The 21,321-nt window shown below is 44.4% G+C and overlaps 1 long non-coding RNA gene across 1 annotated transcript in view; it reads left to right on the top strand.

The window, feature by feature from the left end:
- Positions 1-20,082, top strand: part of LOC143984298 (uncharacterized) — a 114,508-nt gene extending 94,426 nt beyond the window's left edge. Inside the window, exons 2-3 of the long non-coding RNA XR_013274781.1 lie at positions 18,117-18,223; positions 19,044-20,082. This is a non-coding gene — a long non-coding RNA (uncharacterized LOC143984298). The remainder of the gene's footprint in view (positions 1-18,116; positions 18,224-19,043) is intronic.
- The last annotated feature ends 1,239 nt before the right edge of the window (positions 20,083-21,321 follow it).

The raw sequence follows: 21,321 nt of genomic DNA, 5'->3' as shown, positions 1-21,321 counted from the left end.
ATGGATCGCTACCTCCGAGCGCTTCCTACTGACCTGCAACGCTGGGTGGGACAAGGTGATCCTAGGAACGCAAACGAACTTGTCAACCTTGTGGAGAGGTTCCAGGCGACTGAGGACTACCTCCGTGATGTTCCTGCAGCATCTTCACCTCCCCGGAGCGCCAGATCTGTGCCGTCAGCTGGTAAGAGACTTCCATCTATTGGGGGAGTGTGGAGGGGTGCTGATGGGGGGAAAAGGGCTCAAGTGGTGTCTCAGGGACAAAAGACTGGTGATGGTCCCGGGTGGCTAAGGGGCTCTGAAAAGGACTCCTTGCCAAAGAGACCAGGCCCTATCCAGTGTTGGAGATGCCATGAGGCGGGACACGTGTCTGCCCATTGCCCTCTTACCTCTGAACCCATGGAATGTGACGCTAGCCGGCGTCAGTCGCTATTTGCGGAACCATCTTGTGCTGCAGTTCCTGGACTAGAGACTGAACCGCAAATCTGCAACATCACAATCAATGACTTTCCTGTTAAAGCGTTAATGGACTCAGGAAGCCTTGTAACCTTGGTGCATGCTAGCCTGGTGACTGGGGACTTAGAGTCTAAAAAGCATATGAGTGTTGTGTGCATACATGGTGATACAAAAGTGTACCCTATAGTGCTGGCTAAAGTCGGGACTGAACAAGGCACCGTACAATATGAAGTGGGTGTCGTTAAAAACCTCATGCATAATGTAATATTGGGGCGCGATTTTCCATTATTCTGGGCTCTTTGGGAAAAAAGAAAAATCCCCAAAAGGAGTGAGGATACCTCTAAGGGGGTTGCCTTGTCCACTGTGAATGATAAAAATGTGCAGGATGAAAATGATTGTTTTCCTTTGCAGGTCCTGGCTGGGGAGGAGGAGGCTCCTCCCACTGAGCAAAATATACTAGACTTAGAGGTGTCTAGCGATAATTTTGGGACTGCACAATTACAGGACCCCACTCTCAAAAATGCGAGAGAGCAGGTTGCTGTTATGAACGGGGTACCTCAGGAACCAGATGCTGAAAAAAGATTTCCACATTTTTCGGTGACTAATGATCTTTTCTATAGAGTCAATAAGGTTAAAGATGAGATTGTGGAACAGCTTCTGGTACCTAAGCCGTACCGGCGTCAGGTGCTTGACATGGCACATAACCATGTTCTTGGGGGACACTTGGGGACTGACAAAACGCGAGAGAGGGTTCTCCAGAGGTTTTTTTGGCCGGCCATATATGATGACATTAAAAAATACTGTGAGTCGTGCCCCACATGTCAGGTTAGTGCCCCAGTGTCACATTTTCGCAGTCCTTTGGTTTCGCTCCCTATTATAGAGGTGCCTTTTGAGCGTATTGCCATGGATTTAGTGGGTCCCATTGTAAAGTCAGCTAGAGGACACCAGTATATTTTGGTAGTCCTGGATTATGCGACCCGCTATCCTGAGGCTGTACCCTTAAGAAACACTGCATCTAAAACAATTGCACGTGAGTTGTTTTATATGTTCTCTAGGACTGGGATCCCCAAAGAAATCCTAACTGACCAAGGTACGCCATTTATGTCGAAAGTAATGAAGGAATTATGTAAACTATTTAAAATCTCACACATCCGTACCTCTGTATACCACCCCCAGACGGACGGATTGGTGGAGAGATTTAATAAAACTTTGAAACATATGTTGAAGAAAGTGGTGGCAAAAGATGGTCGTGACTGGGATCATTTATTACCCTACCTCATGTTTGCTATTAGGGAGGTGCCCCAAGCGTCCACAGGGTTCTCACCATTCGAGTTGGTCTATGGTCATCACCCTAGGGGTCTACTAGACATTGCAAAAGAGACATGGGAGAATGAGTCCACCCCATACAAGAGTGTTATTGAGCATGTAGCACAAATGCAGGACCGTATAGCCACTGTAATGCCCCTGGTAAGGGAACACCTCCAGAGAGCTCAAGAGGCCCAAAGTAGAATTTACAACCGGTCCGCAAGAATCAGGACATTCAACCCAGGCGATAGGGTCCTTATACTAGTCCCCACTGTTGAGAGTAAATTCTTAGCGAAGTGGCAAGGTCCTTATGAAATTGTTGAAAAGATCAGTGAGGTGAACTACAAGGTGCACCAACCAGGTAGAAGGAAGCCTTTCCAAGTTTATCACATAAACTTGATCAAGCCCTGGAAAGACAGGGAATCCTTGGGGGCGACAAATACTGTTAATAATTTGTCACAACCAATCCCTCCAGTCAAGGTAGGTGATACTCTATCAGTGTCACAGAAACAGGAGGCTCAGGAATTTTTACAGAAAAACAAAAACAAGTTCTCTGACCTCCCAGGGCGTACACACCTCATCCATCATCACATTGAAACTGAGCCTAGAAGCAGAGTAAACCTTAAGCCCTATAGGATACCCGAGGCACGTAGGGAAGCCGTATCTGCCGAGGTAAAACGTATGCTTGCTCTGGGGGTAATTGAGGTGTCACAGAGTGAATGGTCCAGCCCAATTGTGCTAATCCCAAAGCCCAATGGAACTTGGAGGTTCTGTAACGATTTCAGAAAGTTGAATGAGATCTCCAAGTTCGATGCGTATCCTATGCCCAGGGTAGATGAGTTGATTGAGAAGTTGGGTAACGCCAGGTACATAACCACCCTCGATCTCACAAAGGGCTACTGGCAGATTCCACTTTCTGGTGAGGCTAAAGAGAAAACTGCATTCTCCACCCCTGATGGGCTATTCCAGTATGTAGTGATGCCATTCGGGTTACATGGAGCCCCTGCAACTTTCCAGAGGTTGATGGACTTGATTCTGCGACCACATCGTGATTACTCAGCTGCCTACCTCGATGATGTGGTCATTTTTAGCCCTGATTGGGAAAGTCACCTCTGTAAGGTACAGGCCGTGTTGGATGCCATAAGTGATGCGGGGTTGACCATAAATGCCGAGAAGTGTGCTCTAGCCCTAGAAGAGGCCAAATATCTAGGCTACATTATTGGGAGAGGGTTGATTAAGCCACAGCTAAATAAAATTGAGGCAATACAGAATTGGCCTAGACCCCTGACAAGGAAACAGGTTAGAGCTTTCCTGGGTATTACGGGGTATTACCGTAGATTTGTGCCGAACTTTGCCTCAGTTGCTGCTCCACTAACTGACTTGACAAAGGGCGGAAAGACAGCAATGGTCACGTGGACCCCAGAGGCCGAGAAGGCTTTCCAAAGCCTTAAGTCTGCCTTGTGCCAACCACCTGTGTTAGTCACCCCCGATTTCAGGCGAGAATTTCTGGTCCAGACAGATGCCTCTAACACAGGCTTAGGTGCAGTACTCTCACAAGTAGTGAATGGTGAGGAGCATCCAGTGACGTACTTGAGTAGAAAACTAACCCCGGCCGAGAAAAATTATGCCATTGTGGAGCGAGAATGTTTGGCAGTAAAGTGGGCCCTAGAATCGTTAAAGTATTACTTGCTAGGCAGGAAATTCAAGTTGGTGACAGACCATGCCCCCCTAACATGGATGAAGTTAAACAAGGAGAGAAATGCAAGAGTGACTAGATGGTTTCTCTCCCTACAAAACTTTAATTTTACTGTGGAACACAGGCCAGGGAAATTACAGACAAATGCTGACGCATTGTCAAGGGTAAGTTGTCTGTGGGGACAAAAGGCTCAGCCCTCCGGTCTGAAAAAGAGGGGGGGGATATGTAGACATGTCACTGGAGAAGTGATCGAGGGGGTGTACATCTCACCTAGGTTGCTACACAGTGTGAGATGGTAAATCCAGGATGGATCAGTTTCTCAGCAGCGATATGCTGCTGAGTTGTTATTTAATTTTGCCGGGCCTGGGTTTATATGGAATGGCAGGTAGGTTTGGTAGAGGGACCTGTCATTCCACATCCCCCGATCCAGTTCTGGGTTTGGGATCAGGTGAGCTTTGATCCTAATTAGCCTGGGAAGCTAAAGGCTCTGCAAGGTCTGCAGGTGATTGCTCCCAGCCAGGGAAACGAACAGTCTGTGTGTTTGAGGAAGCTGCAAGCACAGCCAGTGCTGGAGCTAACATCCACCCTGCGATATCCAGGCGAAAGACGCTGCGTTTATAAGTGTCAGATAGGTGAGAAGAACCTGTTAGTAAGCGCCCAGCCGGGCTAGGTTGTTTTGTTTTTGTTATTATTTTGTGCCTGTTATACACAAGAAGCACGGTGTTGCTGTATACTTTGTTTGTTGGACTGTTTGTACCACGAATAAACGCCAAGTTCTACTTTATAAAGTCCAAGTCTGCTGTGAACTGTGTCCAAACACACCCTACCCCGGGAAGATCCCTTACAATATATATATATATATATATATATATATATATACACACACACACACACACACACACATACAGTGCATTAAAAAAGTATTCACACCCCCTGAAATTTCCCACATTTTGTCATGTTACAACCAAAAAATGTAAATGTATTTTATTGGGATTTTATGTGATAGACCAACACAAAGTGGCACATAATTGTGAAGTAGAAGGAAAATGATAAATGGTTTTCAAAATTGGCACCTGGGGTAGATCCTATATCTGGCATCCCTCCCCCCCAGGTGGACAGGCAGTGCATCGTATGTCGACGTCAAGTGATGTTAGGGTAGTATACTGGCAGATTGGGGTGATATAGTGCCAGGTTAGTGTGATATATTGCCAGGTTAGGGTGATATACAATAGTGCAAGGTTAGGTGGTAGTACCAGGTTAAGTGATAGTGTCAGGTAGGGTTGTAGTGCCAGGTTAGGTAATAGTGCCAGGTTAGGGTGGTAGTGTCAGGTTAGGTTGGTAGTGCCAGGTTAGGTAATAGTACCAGGTAGGGTGGTAGTGCCAGGTTAGGTAATAGTGCCAGATTAGGGTGGTAGTGCCAAGTTAGGTAATAGTGGCAGATTAGGGTGATAGTGGCAGGTTAGGTAATAGTACCAGGTTAGGTAATAGTGGCAGGTAGGGTGGTAGTGCCAGGTTAGGTAATAGTGCCAGATTAGGGTGGTAGTGCCAAGTTAGGTAATAGTGGCAGATTAGGGTGATAGTGGCAGGTTAGGTAATAGTACCAGGTTAGGTAATAGTGGCAGGTTAAGGTGGTTAAGGTGGTAGTGCCAGGTTAGGTAATAGTGGCAGGTTAGGGTGGTAGTGCCAGAGTAAATACATGGCAACATGAATAGATAAGAGTCCTGTTCCCCTCTTTCTCCATCATCTGCACTAAAAGCATGGATCTATGACTGTCCCTGCTGCTGTAGAACCTCCTTCTCCCCCTCCCTGAAGTGAACATTAAGAAAAAAAAACTCACATGGGTGCTGGAATTCTGAGGATTGATTCTGGCTTCTGCTGCCTGGAACTGTAATCAAAATGTGGAGGGTGGGAGGGGAAGAGGGAGGGGCTGCAGCACGGACAAAGCATTGCAGATTCACCATGCCCATCAATGCTGCCTTACTATGCCCATCATTTCCACCTTACTGTGCCCTCATTGCAGCCTCACCATGCCCAGCTCATTGCCCCCTTACTATGCCCTCATTGCAGCCTCATCGTGCCCTCATTGCAGCCTTACTGTGCCCCCATTGCAGCCTCCCTATGCCCTCATTGCAGCCTTACTGTGCCCATAATTGCTGCCTTACTGTGCCCATCATTACCGCCTTACTGTGCCCTCATTGCAGCCTCACCATGCCCTCATTGCAGCCTTACCATGCCAATCATTGCCACCTTACTGTGCCCTCATTGCAGCCTTACTGTGCCCATCATTGAAGCTGCACTGTACCCATCATTGCAGACTCACCGTGCCCATCATTGCCGCCTTACTGTGCCCATCATTGCCACCTTACTGTGCCCTCATTGCAGCCTCGCCGTGCCCTCATTGCAGTCTCACATGCCCATCTCACTGCAGGCTCACCGTGCCCTCATTGCAGCCTTACCATGCCCATCATTGCCACCTTACTGTGCCCTCATTGCAGCCTTACTTTGCCCATCTTTGCAGCTTCACCATGCCCATCATTGCAGGCTCACCGTGCCCATCATTGCCGCCTTACTGTTCCCATCATTGCCGCCTTACTGTGCCCATCATTGCCGCCTTACTGCGCCCTCATTGCAACCTCGCCGTGCCCTCATTGCAGTCTCACCATGCCCATCTCATTGCAGCCTCACCATGCCCTCATTGCAGCCTCAACTTGCTCTCATTGCAGCCTTACCATGACCATCATTGCCACCTTACCGTGCCCTCATTGCAGCCTTATTTTGTCCATCATTGCAGCTTCACTGTGCCCATCTTTGCAGGCTCACCGTGCCTATAATTGCTGCCTTACTGTTCCCATCATTGCCGCCTTACTGTGCCCATCATTGCCGCCTTACTGTGCCCATCATTGCCACCTTACTGTGCCCCCATTGCAGCCTCGCTGTGCCCTCATTGGAGTCTCACCATGCCCATCTCATTGCAGCCTTACCGTACCCTCATTGCAGCCTCACATTGCCCTCATTGCAGCCTTACTGTGACCTCATTGTAGCCTCACTTTGCCCTCATGACAGCCTCACCATCATTGCAGCCTTAGTGCTGTGTCACGGAACTGAGTGTGAAATCATGTTCTGCCGTGCTATGACAAAATTCCCGCCCTCCTCCTAGACCAGCTCATGTGATAGACAGGACACTGCGTCTATCACACGAGCTGATCTAGGAGGAGGGTGGGACTTTTGTCATAGTGTGGCAGAACATTTCAAAGCTCCGTGACACATCGGTCTCCCACTGTGCCTGTGCATGAGAAGGAGGGAGTGGAGCGCAGCACTGCAGCCACGCACGGCAGAGCCCCAGGGCAGGCAGACCCGGTAGGCCAGTCCGACCCTGTTGGAGGGGGCACATGGGGGGCCCAGTATGATGTTGGGGGGGTCAGTGCCCCTTGTGGCCCCAGGCTGGTAACGCCAATGCAACCAGCCTGCGACCAACCAAATTAACCTGTCTAAAAGTATGCATTAAAAACAGGGGTTTAGTTCAGTGGCGGCTGGTGATAAAAAATCCAGGTCCCTACCTACCCATCCTCTGCTGTCATGGCTCCTAATACCCAAACACATACACAGAGCGCACAGTACATACAGAGCACACAATGCATACAGAGAACACACAGTACATACACAACAGATACAATACACACAGTACATTCACAGAACGCACAGTGCATACACAGAACACACAGTACATACAGAACATACAATACACACACAGTACATACACAGAACACACACAGTACAAACAATACATACACAGAACACACACAGGACGCACAGTACACACAATACATACACAGAACACACAGTACATACACAGTACATACAATACATACGATACACACACACAGAACACACAGTACATACAGAACATACAGTACATACAATACACACACAGTACATACACAGAACACACATAGTACATACAATACACACGCACACACACACACAGAACACACAGTACATACAATACATACACAGAACACACAGTACATACACAGAACACACACAATACATACACAGTACATACGATACACACACACAGAACACACAGTACATACGATACACACACACAGAACACACAGTACATACAACACACACACAGTACATACAACACACACACACAGTACATACAATACACACACACACACAGTACATACACAGAACACACAGTACATATACAGAACACACAGAACATACAATACACACAACACACAGTACATATAATACACACACAGAACACCCAGTACATACAATACACACACAGTACATACAATACATACACAGAACACACACAGGACGCACAGTAAACACACAGAACATACACAGTACATACAATACATACAATACACACACACAGAACACACAATACATACAGAACATACAGTACATACAATACACACACAGTACATACAATACACACACACACACACACACACACACAGAACACACAGTACATACAATGCATACACAGAACACACAGTACATACACAGAACACACACAATACATACACAATACATACAATACACACACACAGAACACACAGTACATACAATACACACACACAGAACACACAGTACATACGATACACACACACAGAACATACAACACAAACACAGTACATACAACACACACACAGTACATACAACACACACACAGTACATACAATACACACACACACACACACACAGTACATAGACAGAACACACAGTACATATACAGAACACACAGAACATACAATACACACAACACACAGTACATATAATACACACACAGAACACACACAGTACATAATATACACACAGTACATACACAGAACACACACAGTACATACAATACACAGACACATACACACACACACACAGAACACCCAGTACATACAATACACACACAGTACATACAATACACACACATACACAGAACACACTTCTTCCCAGCCTGAATGTCCGTTATGAGTTGGGCGGATGCTGGTCGGTGCGATTGTTTGCGCCACAAAGCATCTCAAACCCCCGCCAATGAAGCGCCGCGTCTGCAATCTCGTGATTGCATTGACGTGGCGCTTTCCATAGTGCACAGTGTCCGGCGCCCAAAAACAGTCCTCTTAGGTAAAGGAAATAAAAAATAAAAAAATAAAAAAAATCTTAAAGGGGCCATCTTCTTTATCCATTGTCCCTTGAGGCAATCCACGCAAATTAATTTCCCGTCACTGCAGACTGCATGCAGGTTCAACATGCAAACAAAAAATAGTGTAGCGCTTCTATTAAGTGAATGTGTGGTCCCATAAGGAAGATCCGAATGTGATCACACAAAAAATCGAAATCAATCGGTAATCACATGGGAATATCGATAATCACATGGGAAAGTCCACATATAATCACAAATAAAGTCCTCTGTAATGTGACTGGTGCACAAAGAGAGTGATGAAAATTCTTCAGAAAAGATAGGCGTTTCGCTAGTCAGGTACAACCCAATATGTCAGCTTGTCTGGAGATAACAGGAGTGGATAAAATACTCTTACCGAATATGATGGACTCACACGGTCTTACGACGGTTGAGTCGGAAACGCTTGGGGTCCAGACCTAGGACCAGGTGGTAGATTGTTGGGGGTCCGGTCAGATGTTGAGAAGATTCCAAACGACTAAAGGCCGCGGGGGATGTCTCACGGGGAGTTCTCCGGAACGTTCCTCGGGAAGTCCAGTTCGAATGTGACTCACATGGAATTGCGACCCCAAACGAGGGGTGGGGAATTTGTAGGATTTAGAGCAAAAAAGAAAGCTCCACATGGTGCGGGTCAAAAATATTAACTCCGTCAGGTTTTATTAAAAGGTCATATAATTAAATAAAAATTATGACTGGTGATCACAAATAAACAAAGTAAAAGCAATGTGGGGTGCCAAAAGCGAGCCCGACGCGTTTCGACATAGAGTGTCTTCAACAGGGGCATGATGGAACCCACCACATTGCTGACAAATTTATAGAGTTTCTGAAGTAGGTCCGCCTAAAAAAGAGGCGGAGACTGCAATCAGAAACAGACTATATGCAAACTAACAGACCAATGATATTGAACTGTGGGAGGGCCCACTCAAACACAGTCAACAGTGCATACAGCCAATCAACTACTTGTATATAATGTCTAAATATCAAAGACTTATGCATGTATTCAGATTTAGCCTATGCCAGGCACAAAAATAAGTGCAAATAGATACATCAATTGAGATATCAATATATTTCTATATATGAGCAAACATCATGTAGCAACAAAACATATGGCCCATTGGTGTTCAACCTATATCAAGTGTATGGAATATGGCTATCAGATTTGGGCCCCGCGTGGGGTCTTAACAGCCTTGGGATTAGATCACGCAGGGACCATAATACTAGACTGGATGTTTGTAGGTTGCCACTCTGGGTTGACCAATCCCTCTTTGTTCAATCCAGGTATCTTACCTCCATCCATTAACGTTTTTAAAAATCTTGTTTTAGACGATTTGGATAAATTGCCTAACAAAAGAGTACATCAAGATCTGGCTATTTCACATGGTCTGAAATCCCTGTGTGAAAGAAAAAATCGTATTATCCGCCCCGCCGACAAGGGAGGTGGCTTAGCGGTATTGGACAAGTCTCGTTATGTCCAAGAAATGATCAGACTGTTAGGTGATGTTACCACTTATAGCCCCTTACCTGGGGACCCTACCCTCAAATATAAAAAAGAGCTTATTCAAATTGTAAATGAAGGCTTTTCTTTGAATATTTTGAACCAAAAGGAGAAGGAATTTATGATTCCACTAGCACCACGTATTCCCATAATATACCAACTACCTAAAATACATAAAGATCTTGTTAACCCACCGGGTCGCCCGATAGTTAGTGGTATCGATTCTATCACCTCGAGAATAGGGAAATATATCGACTTCTATCTCCAACCCTTGGTAAGAAGCATTCCGTCTTACTTACAGGATACAGGAGATACAATTCGATTATTAGAGAGCATACCGTACCATGATGACCTCATTTTAGTCACGGCCGATGTATCTGCCTTGTACACCTGCATCCCGCAACATTTAGGTTTGAGTGCTGTGGAGGCTTTTCTTTCAAGAGACTCCACACTCTCTCCGATCCACAGAAATTTTCTCATGCAACTTTTAGAGTTTGCTACCTCTCATAATTACTTCTGGTTTCAGGGCACTTTCTATACACAGATTAAAGGTGTTGCCATGGGCGCTAAATATGCCCCTAGTTTAGCCAACTTGTTTATGGCCCAATGGGAGGAGGATGTCGTCTATGCCCTAGACAGACCAGAATTGGTCCTGTGGGCTAGATATATAGACGACATCCTCCTCCTGTGGAAAGGAAGTCGGCCATCTTTGAATTCCTTCATGGCAACCCTTAATAATAATGACCGTGGCATCAATTTGACCTTCGAGGCCAGTACCACCAACATACATTTTCTAGACTTGGAGATCACAGTCGTGTAGAAACGCCTGGTTTTGAAAACTTTTTTCAAACCAACTGATAGGAACGGGTATATTCCCGTAGACAGCTGCCATCACCACCAATGGCTTAAATCAGTCCCACGTGGTCAGTTTCTTCGACTGCGGCGCAACTGCACTAACGATAGTGATTTTATATCTCAATCTTACACTATCAGAAAGAGATTTATAGATAAGGGATACGACCCTTGTGCTTTAGATGCTGACATAAAATCAGCTCTACAGACCAATAGGTCGTCCCTTGTCGAAAAGAAATCCAAGACCAAAAAGAATGATAAATTCAAATGGTCATTCTTCACTACTTTTTCAATACAACACAATGAGATAAAGAAAATTATTAATAGACATTGGAAAGTATTATGTAGTGATAAAATTTTGGGAGGAACAATCCCAGAGAGAGCGGGAGTAATCTATAGAGGAGCTCGCTCGATACAGAGCGACATCTCCCCTAATGCTATCGATGTCCCTAGACCCATCCAGTTTTTTCCGCAGAGCAAAGGGTACTTTCCCTGTAAAAAATGTTTGCATGCATAATATGTTAGGCAAACGGAAAAATGACTCTTTCACATCCACAACTACACAACGTACATATTCTATGAAACACTTCACCACTTGCACTACGAGATATATAGTTTACCTGATCACATGCCCCTATAAAAAGCAATATGTCGGTCGCACTATCAGGAATTTTTCAATCAGAGTAAATGAACATCTTACAAAAATAAAAAAAGGCTGTGATAAACATACAGTCCCCAGACATTATCTGGAACAACATAATAGAGACCCTACCGGTACACATTTCCAGATTATAGATAAATTCGTTCCCAGCTGGAGGGGAGATTCCTGCCTACGGGGGGTGTCGCGCCTCGAGACATTCTAGATATATGAATTGAGGTGCTACTCCCCCCACGGCATGAATACAGACTGAGACATCAATAGCTTTATCAATCAGGCCTAAAACAGCGGTCTTCCACTTTTTGGTTCAATAAAATTCTTTTCCCTTTGTATTTTATTATTATTTATTATTTTTTAATTGGTATTTTTACCATCATCTCTAATAATTTTCATAAGAATGTTCCCATCTTTAACAGCTAATTCTATGGGACATTCGCTCTTTTTTTGGACAGTATTTTTTGTTATTTACATTGCATTACTTTGCGACCCTTTGCGATTTCATGGTGACTTTATCGGTCATATGGAATTTCACAGTTGATAGGCGATGTACACATGATAGTCCTTCTACATTGATTTGTTTTGGGTAGGCAATGCTATTATTTCTAATTATTTGCATATCCGCTATACATGCGGAATTATATGCAATTTTTCCTCTATGGATTTTTCTTGCGTCTGAATTTCTGCACAATCATACATTGTTAATATATATTAATATGCACTATGGAACCCCTGTCACTCCACATATGCGGGGCTATCCGCTATTTTAATTTATCTTTTCATATTTATCTTTTATACTTTGGGACATCTTTGATGTTATAGATATAGTCTTATGTGCTGTGTTGGTCCTAATGTATGTGCTACATTACAGGTTGTATTTACCCTGTTGTGTATGTCATTGTCCATTTAGGACATAATATTTTTGTTTTATTATTATTGATGTTCGTTTCTCCCTTGCCGCTTCCCGATTGGTCAGTGACGATCAGAGCTAAATGTGTGCTCTTATCACGTCCCTTTCCGGGGGATGAGGCCGTAGTGTGTCTATCACGCCTGGCCCCTACATCCGGAGTGGGGGGTGGTGATGGAGACGCGCCATGTGACCCGCGACATGCACGCCGCGGGCCCCCGGCGCAAAATACTGACGTCTTCTTTGCGTCCAATCTCCATGGCAACACATTGTGTGGGCCAGGAGATGAGCTCTGATGGGCCTGATGCATCCTGGGTCGGGACGTGACTGCGTCATACGACCCTTTTGTCACGTGGCCCATGTTTTTCGAGTGGGAGGTGACGAGGAAGATGCGCCATGTGACCCGCGGCGTGCACGCCGCGGGCCTTTGGCGCTAAAAGCAGGACACTCTCTCCACGTCCTATCTCCATGGTGTACTACGCGGACCAGGAGATCTGTTGATTGGCCCTGATGCACTTTGGGCCATGACGCAGTTGCGTCACCTGACCGGGACGGGTCACGTGTCCACTTAGTACGTCAATGGTTGCTGCGGCAACCTACAAACATCCAGTCTAGTATTATGGTCCCTGCGTGATCTAATCCCAAGGCTGTTAAGACCCCACGCGGGGCCCAAATCGTTTTCACTGCTACTATAGTTATGTGTGTGGAATGACCATGAGGAACCATAGTTTTACAGTTGGTGTAAGTAAATATTAGATATAATTAGGCCGATTTGACATCTGATATGCTGGTGACAGCGGGATACATCTGATAGCCATATTCCATACACTTGATATAGGTTGAAAACCAATGTGCCATATGTTTTGTTGCTACATGATGTTTGCTCATATATAGAAATATATTGATATCTCAATTGATGTATCTATTTGCACTTATTTTTTGTGCCTGGCATAGGCTAAATCTGAATACATGCATAAGTCTTTGATATTTAGACACTATATACAAGCAGTTGATTGGCTGTATGCACTGTTGACTGTGTTTGAGTGGGCCTTCCCACAGTTCAATATCATTGGTCTGTTAGTTTGCATATAGTCTGTTTCTGATTGCAGTCTCCGCCTCTTTTTTAGGCGGACCTACTTCAGAAACTCTATAAATTTGTCAGCAATGTGGTGGGTTCCATCATGCCCCTGTTGAAGACACTCTATGTCGAAACGCGTCGGGCTCGCTTTGGCACCCCACATTGCTTTTACTTTGTTTATTTGTGATCACCAGTCATAATTTTTATTTAATTATATGACCTTTTAATAAAACCTGACGGTTAATATTTTGACCCGCACCATGTGGAGCTTTCTTTTTTGCTCTAAATCCTACAAATTCCCCACCCCTCGTTTGGGGTCGCAATTCCATGTGAGTCACATTCGAACTGGACTTCCCGAGGAACGTTCCGGAGAACTCCCCGTGAGACATCCCCCGCGGCCTTTAGTCGTTTGGAATCTTCTCAACATCTGACCGGACCCCCAACAATCTACCACCTGGTCCTAGGTCTGGACCCCAAGCGTTTCCGACTCAACCGTCGTAAGACCGTGTGAGTCCATCATATTCGGTAAGAGTATTTTATCCACTCCTGTTATCTCCAGACAAGCTGACATATTGGGTTGTACCTGACTAGCGAAACGCCTATCTTTTCTGAAGAATTTTCATCACTCTCTTTGTGCACCAGTCACATTACAGATGACTTTATTTGTGATTATATGTGGACTTTCCCATGTGATTATCGATATTCCCATGTGATTACCGATTGATTTCGATTTTTTGTGTGATCACATTCGGATCTTCCTTATGGGACCACACATTCACTTAATAGAAGCGCTACACTATTTTTTGTTTTAATTGTTTAACTTTGTTTGTTTGAAGTGTTGGCAGCTGTTTTTTCACTTTGTTCACATGTTCTTTGGTTAATTCGATATAGCGCTGTGTTTTCCCCCTATTTTTGAGGTTCAACATGCACCCTGGGCTTGGCAAGGCATTTCTTATTGCACTGATATAAACACATGTGAGTTGTTTCCGCATGAGCTGCTTGGGGAGCATGAAAGCTGCCCTGTGCGGGAATCTGAGGAATGCAGATTGTCCTGGTTCGGAGATGACCAGTGGCGGGTCTTATGTTTTCTGAAGTGTTTGCGTTTAGGGCTTCTGCTCTTAATATATTGCAGTTTGTATTCCTTGAGCACTCTTTTAAACATGTTCCATGCTGCCCCCTCTACCACACAGGGCACACAGTTTCAGGAAGATTTTCATGCAACATTCTGGGTCTTACAACTCCAGGAGAGGCTGAACCTGGAGGGGTGGTGTGGGCTGGGAGGTATACTTGCAGCAACCAAATTACTTACCAATAGGGATGGGCTTAGGCATGTTTGGACTATACCCGCAAGAAAGCCATCACTGCACATCGCCAATTATAGGCAGTGAGGCATTTGCCAGCCCGCAGCTGCACACACACACTCTGCCTATTAGCGGTGTGCAGTGATAGCTTCCTAGAGGGATTCGAACACACCTGAGCCCATCATTACTTACCAACTGCAATCAACAGATGACCTGTAGCATGACCAAAAAAAAGAACACTTCAGTTGGGGAGGAGCTGTCTTTTATTTAGCTAGGAAGAGGTGGTCCTGTGGGTTCCAGAGAAGGCCTTAACCTGTTAAGTGTTGAAATGAGGTAGGGCCAGGAAATCATCTTTTGTATTTGTGGGTATATTAATATAGGAGTTTGCACACCTTTTTTTATCTTGCAAGTTAAATCATTTAAATCCATTTAATACCAAGTAACTGCATATTGTAGAATATTATGTGTGTCAACATGGTATGTGTACAAAATAATATACATTAACCACTTCAATACAGGGCACTTTCGCACCTTCCTGCCCAGGCCAATTTTTAGCTTTCAGTGCTGTCACATTTTAAATGATTCAAATGGGTCAAGCTACAGTGTACCCAAATACATTTTTTATCATTTTGTTCCCACAAATAGAGCTTTCTTTTGGTGGTATTTAATCACCTCTGCGGTTTTTATTTTTTGCTAAACGAATATAAACGACCGAAAATGTTGAAAAAAAAAGTTTTTCTTGTATAAAATTTTTGTAAATAAGTACGTTTTCTCTTTCACTGATGGGCACAGATAAGCTGCACTGATGGGCACTGATAAGGAAGCACCGATGAGGTGGCACCAATGAGATGGCACAGATGAGGTGGCACTGATGGGCACTGATAGGTAGCCTTTATAGGTGGCATGGATATGTGGCACTGATGGGCATTGATAGGCGGCACTGATGGCCACTGAAAGGCTGCACTGACGGGTACTTATGGGTAGCATTGATAGACGGCACTGCTGGACACTGATAGGCGGCACTGATGGGCACTGTAAGGCAGCACTGATGGGCATTGATGGGCACTGATGGCTGGCACTGATAGATTTCACTGATAGGCATCACTGGTGGCACTGGAACTGGCAGGCATTTTTCATTGGCACTGATTGGCAGCTGCCTGGACACTGTTTGTCATTTCCCTGGTGGTCTAGGGTGGCATACCTGGTGGTCCAGTGTGGTGGCTATCCCTGGTGGTCCTGGCGGCATCCTTGTGGTCCTGAGCGGGCATCCGAGGGGGGTGCACTGATAAACAATCAGCACAGCCCCCACTATCAGGAGAGCAGCCGATCGGCTCTCCTCTACTCGCGTCTGTCAGACTCAAGTGAGGAAAAGCAGATCACCGGCTCTTCCTGTTTACATCGTGATCAGCCGTGATTGAACATGGTAAAGAGTCTCAGACAGAGACTCTTCACCTAGATCGGAGTTGGGAGGTGTCAGACTGACATGCCGCAACAATGATCGCCACAATGCATGCCCCAGGGGTGCGCAGCAGCTTGATATCCTGACAACACCATATGACGTCCAGTCAGGATATTGCAACCACTTTGCTGACATTAGGCATTTCTTTAATCGCTGTGTATGTTGGGGTAGGCTATATATTTGGAAGGGGTAAGGTGATCGGGGTTCTTCCCATCTGAGGCTGCGGCCTGGGTGGGTGTGTGTTGAGAAGCTCCTGGTTGCTGGGCCTGATGCCTGAGGCCTATCCATAAGGCATGCTGGCTGCTAGGTCCATCTAAGGCCTATACAGCAGTTCAGGGTTCCGCAAAGGAGGAGCAGCCAAGGTTAAGCTCAAAACCTGGGGTGGAACCGCATGTGTCAGAGGCTCGGCCTAAAGGGAGCCTGTTCATTCATTTGTTGCCACAAAGGGACGACTACTCCTGTTACCAGAGACGAGTTTGAAATGGATGAAGTTCTGAAGGAGTACCAGAGCAGACGCTTCACTAGCCTGGGACAGTGAAGTAGTGGGAAAGCTTCAGTAGAGACTCATCCAGGAAGGCAGCTGTGGGTTAAGCTTTGGAATCCAGCAAGAACCTGAGAGTCCAAGAAGTCTAGGGAAAGACGAGGAGCTGAGCTTAAGGATCTACAATGGGATACTGTGAGTTAAGTTGTAAGATCTACAGTGGGTTACTGTGAGTTAAGCTGAAAGATCTATAGTAAGATACTGTGAGAGAATTTTTTGCCATAGAAGACAGTGGTTACTACAATATACAGATTGCTGCATTCAGCTTAAAGACCCTCGTTCTGTATTGCTGTCTGCCTAGTTCTATTTTTGTCTGCAAAGTTTGCCTTAAAGTGGAGTTATGCTTAAAAAAAAGTCAGCAGCTACAAATACTGCAGCTGTTGACTTTTAATAATCGGACACTCATCTGTCCCATGGTCCAGCAATGCGGGGGAATGAAGTTCCACCCCTCATCCCCTCCTCTCTGTGGTGCCGGCATTGTCACTGTGGGAGCCCGGCTGTGGCTTCACAGCCAGGCACGCACTGCGCATGCACGAGCTGTGCGGCGCGCTGTGACTGGCCAGGCAATCATCTGGGAACTGTGATGTGTCCCAGATGATTGCCAAGAGGGAGGGGGGAGAGGTTAACTTGCTTCCGGTACCGCGGTGCACCGGGAGAAATTGGGAGCTGGAACCCTCTAAAATTAGGGTTTCCGCCCCCCCCCCCCCCCAAAAAAGGACATGCCAAAGGTGACATGTCAGGGGGTCACCTTCCTTTAAAGTGGAAGTTCCATTTTTTTGTGGAACTCTGCTTTAATTGCTATTGCATTTGCCTAAGGGTGTCATGTGCCCTACACCCTCTCTCCCCACACACAGTTCCTGTTAAGAAAAATAAAACTCTCTTCGTTCATTGGACTGCCATCCAATTTTTTCACCATGCACTACACCCACTATGCCTAGTAACCTGCATCCTGAGGAGGAATGTCAGTTCTTCCTGGCTCTTGGGGTCACCATCAGGCCCTTGGAAGTCGGGGAGACCACTACATACATTAAATGATATAAATTAAATAATAATTTAAATAAATATGAAATAACTTTTACTGATACCACTGCTGCTGACGTAGGTTTAAGTTACATAGAATGACACTGACAAACTGCAGTGTACAATGCTATACTAAACTCTCTTTCCTTATGATGCCTAGGGAACCAAAGAAGATCTTACATGATGCTGGGAGTCGTTCAACCCAGGAAATGAGGTGAAGACATCGGGCAGAATGGGAATTTCAAGCTGCTCAGCACAAAGAGGAAGGTAAATAGTACACAGCAGTCTTCTTTTCAGTTATCAGCATGACAGTTGGCATCAACTGGCAAAAAACAAATCGAGGTTGTGTATTGATGCAGTGGAAGAGGCGCCAGCGAGGTACTACTTGTAATACAGAGGTGTGAGGCACACTGTGTATAATAGAGAGATGTGAGGCACTTCATTCAAGAAAGAGACACGAGGAACATGCAGTAGAAAAGCATTGCATATTTAATATTAAGACATGAACAACTGCATGTAAGAAATCTGAGTAACTGTGTGCAGCTCAAATGCATATAGAAGCACAAGTCAGTGAGTGTAATAGTGAGGCGTGAGTTAGCCTGTTATTGAAGGATTTGCCCCCTTAATGACCAGGCCATTTTTCGGGATACGCCACGACGCCGCTTTAACTGGCAATTGCACGGTCGTGCAATGTTTTACCCAAACAAAATTGATTCCTTTTTTTCTCTGGGTGCTTCTTTAGCAAGCTGTGTGCTCTTGACCCAGGCTGTTTATATTATGCATCTTGCCCTTTCTGGGACTCCAGTTATCCCTTTTTTAGTGTCTTGTTAGTCATTTTGATTATTCCCTCATGTGTTCTATTAGGTTTTTATATCTCATTGGAGTCCATGTGTTATCCCTTGTGCTCTGTTTGGAATAAGTGGAGAGACCTCTGGTATTGTCGTTCCCCCCCGAGACATCCAATATATGTAGATTATGTGATTGTTTATTATTGTTGCTCTGTACATGTAAGTTTATGCACATGATTATAGTCTGCTCTGTGTGATTATATTTACTGTCAGATGTACTGATTTATACTTTATTGCAGAGATCCTTTAAGATTATCAGTGGATGCCAACCCCCTGAAGAAGACTGAAACAGTTGAAAGAAACGCTTTCTTTTTTTTTGTGTTTAGGACATCTGTGTATATTTTATGCATTGTGTATCTCTACTTACAAGCTTGTATTACGCACAAGCTATAATTATAGCTTTGTACTATATCATTTAATGTTGTACTATACTGCCCCTGTTTCTTTTAACATTGTTTCAAGAAAACATTGTATATTGTTTGGGTATATTGCCTATACTTTCCTTGGTATCAGAAAATCCCCTTTTTGCCCAGTCTTTCCCCTGTGTGGGTTCATATATAGTAGTATAGGGACTGATATCAACTTACTCTGGGGTTCAGGGACAAATTATTTAAGTAGTGCATCTATAAACACACACAGTGGCGATAAGTCACACCCCCTGATCCCTCCTCACAGGAGTTACAGACAGCAGCCTATGGCTCCACTCCTCTCAGTGTCTCCTATGGGGCCACGAAGTGAGGAGAGCGGTGCTGCAGCCAAGACAGTACTGGAACCATGACAGGAGCCAGTTAAATATTTAGGGATGGAGGTAGATAGGACAGGTAGCGGGGTGTTTTATACCTTAATACAGTGAATGTACAATGTATTAAGGTAAAAAATATTTTGACTTTAGAACTACTTTAAAACATTCCTACTGTATCTGAAACATTTCCCACGCCTATTTTTATAGAAACTGCAGTTTTTCTCTGAGGTACAGTAATACTAATAAGAAATGTTTATGGTAAACTGGATAGAGTTGTGCTGTTTTAATGCTAATAAGGAATGTTTACAGTAAACTGTGTAGAATTGTGCTGTTTTAATGCCAATAAGAAATGTTTACAGTAAACTGTAAAGAATTGTGCTGTTCTTGCTCTTTTATCCTAAACAAATTCACTACAATAAACTGGAACATTTCTGATATTAAAAGATCAAAGCAGTTTACCCTTGTAAAATCAAATCTTTACAGCCTCTAAAAACACATCATGAGTGCTATCCATCCCATAAATGCACAAAATAAGATATTATGGTATTTGAAGAGAAGAAGGGGAAGGGGATGCTGATAACGGCTATCTTTTTGTTTCCCAACATTCTGAACTCTCTTCTGTATTTAGAATTGTGAAGAATAGATATGGTGAACAGCAATGCTATTTCATTTAATTTTGCCATTTTAAGTATGGCACTCTGGGCAGAAAGATCTGGCATGAACAGCAGTGACTAATTTGTTTTCCAGATACTATTATACAGAATGTTACACATTTTTTTTTTCTCAAAGTTAAAGATGGCAACAAGTGTCAATTTCAATGCCAAGTAACAAAAAATGTAGTCTGAGCCCGTGTCTTCTCTATTAGCATTCTGGCAAAACCCTGGTATTGTGGGGGCTAGTGAGAATATCAGAGCATACACAGCATTTTCCCTACTGAAGCTTTAGGGTTTTATTCAGATAGTTTTTTTTTTTTTTGAGAGAAATTCCTATTTTTTATTTAAGTTTCATAACTCACTTTAATAATTTGGGGAGGTGTGTATTATATGGGTCAATTACTCTCTTAAGTATATCAATGGAACTTTTATAAAGCATTGAAAAACAGGTCCTGGGATATGGGAGGGGTTTTCTTGATGTGCAATTTAAGTTATGAAACCTCCATCAATAAGGTGCTTTATTACCCCTCGGGGCTCGTCTGTGGTTGTGCTGCAGTGGCTGTCCCTCCGGGGGACCTTTGTGAGGGCTTTTCTGAGCTTGGACATTGTCCATCATCTCTTGTTGGACAAACAGCGGTAAAAGTTGATGTAACTTCCAAAGGATATTGTTTCTTACATATATTCATATATGCTTCTCTAGACGTTTCAATATTGGTATGCACATTGGACATTTTCAGATACAGAAATGTTGATTTTACCTTAAATAAGCATCTCTTTTTCAGAATATACTTACTTTCTCTTCTAAAAAACGCCTCTAGAGAAGGGACATCGTCCTGAAACATGTTATGCCGGGTACACCCGACCGGACTTTTCGACGGACTAGGTCTGACGGTCTTTCCGACGGACTTTCGGTGGAGTTACGATTGACATTCTGAACAAATGGACTTGGCCACACACAAGCACACCAAAGTCCGATGGATTCAAATGTGATGATGTACGACCGGAATAGAAAAAAGGAAGTTCCTAGCCAGTAGCCAATAGCTGCCCTAGCGTCGGACTAGCATACAGACAAACAGATTTTTCAACCGGACTCGAGTCCGTCGGAAAGATTTGAAATATGTT

The sequence above is a fragment of the Lithobates pipiens genome, unplaced genomic scaffold (assembly GCF_037356315.1).
Source record: "Lithobates pipiens isolate NorthernLeopardFrog02 unplaced genomic scaffold, aLitPip1_a1.2 Scaffold_16, whole genome shotgun sequence".
Classification (NCBI taxonomy): Eukaryota; Metazoa; Chordata; class Amphibia; order Anura; family Ranidae; genus Lithobates; species Lithobates pipiens.
Note: the sequence above shows the minus strand (reverse complement) of the source record. Positions and strands in the feature narration are given on the sequence as shown.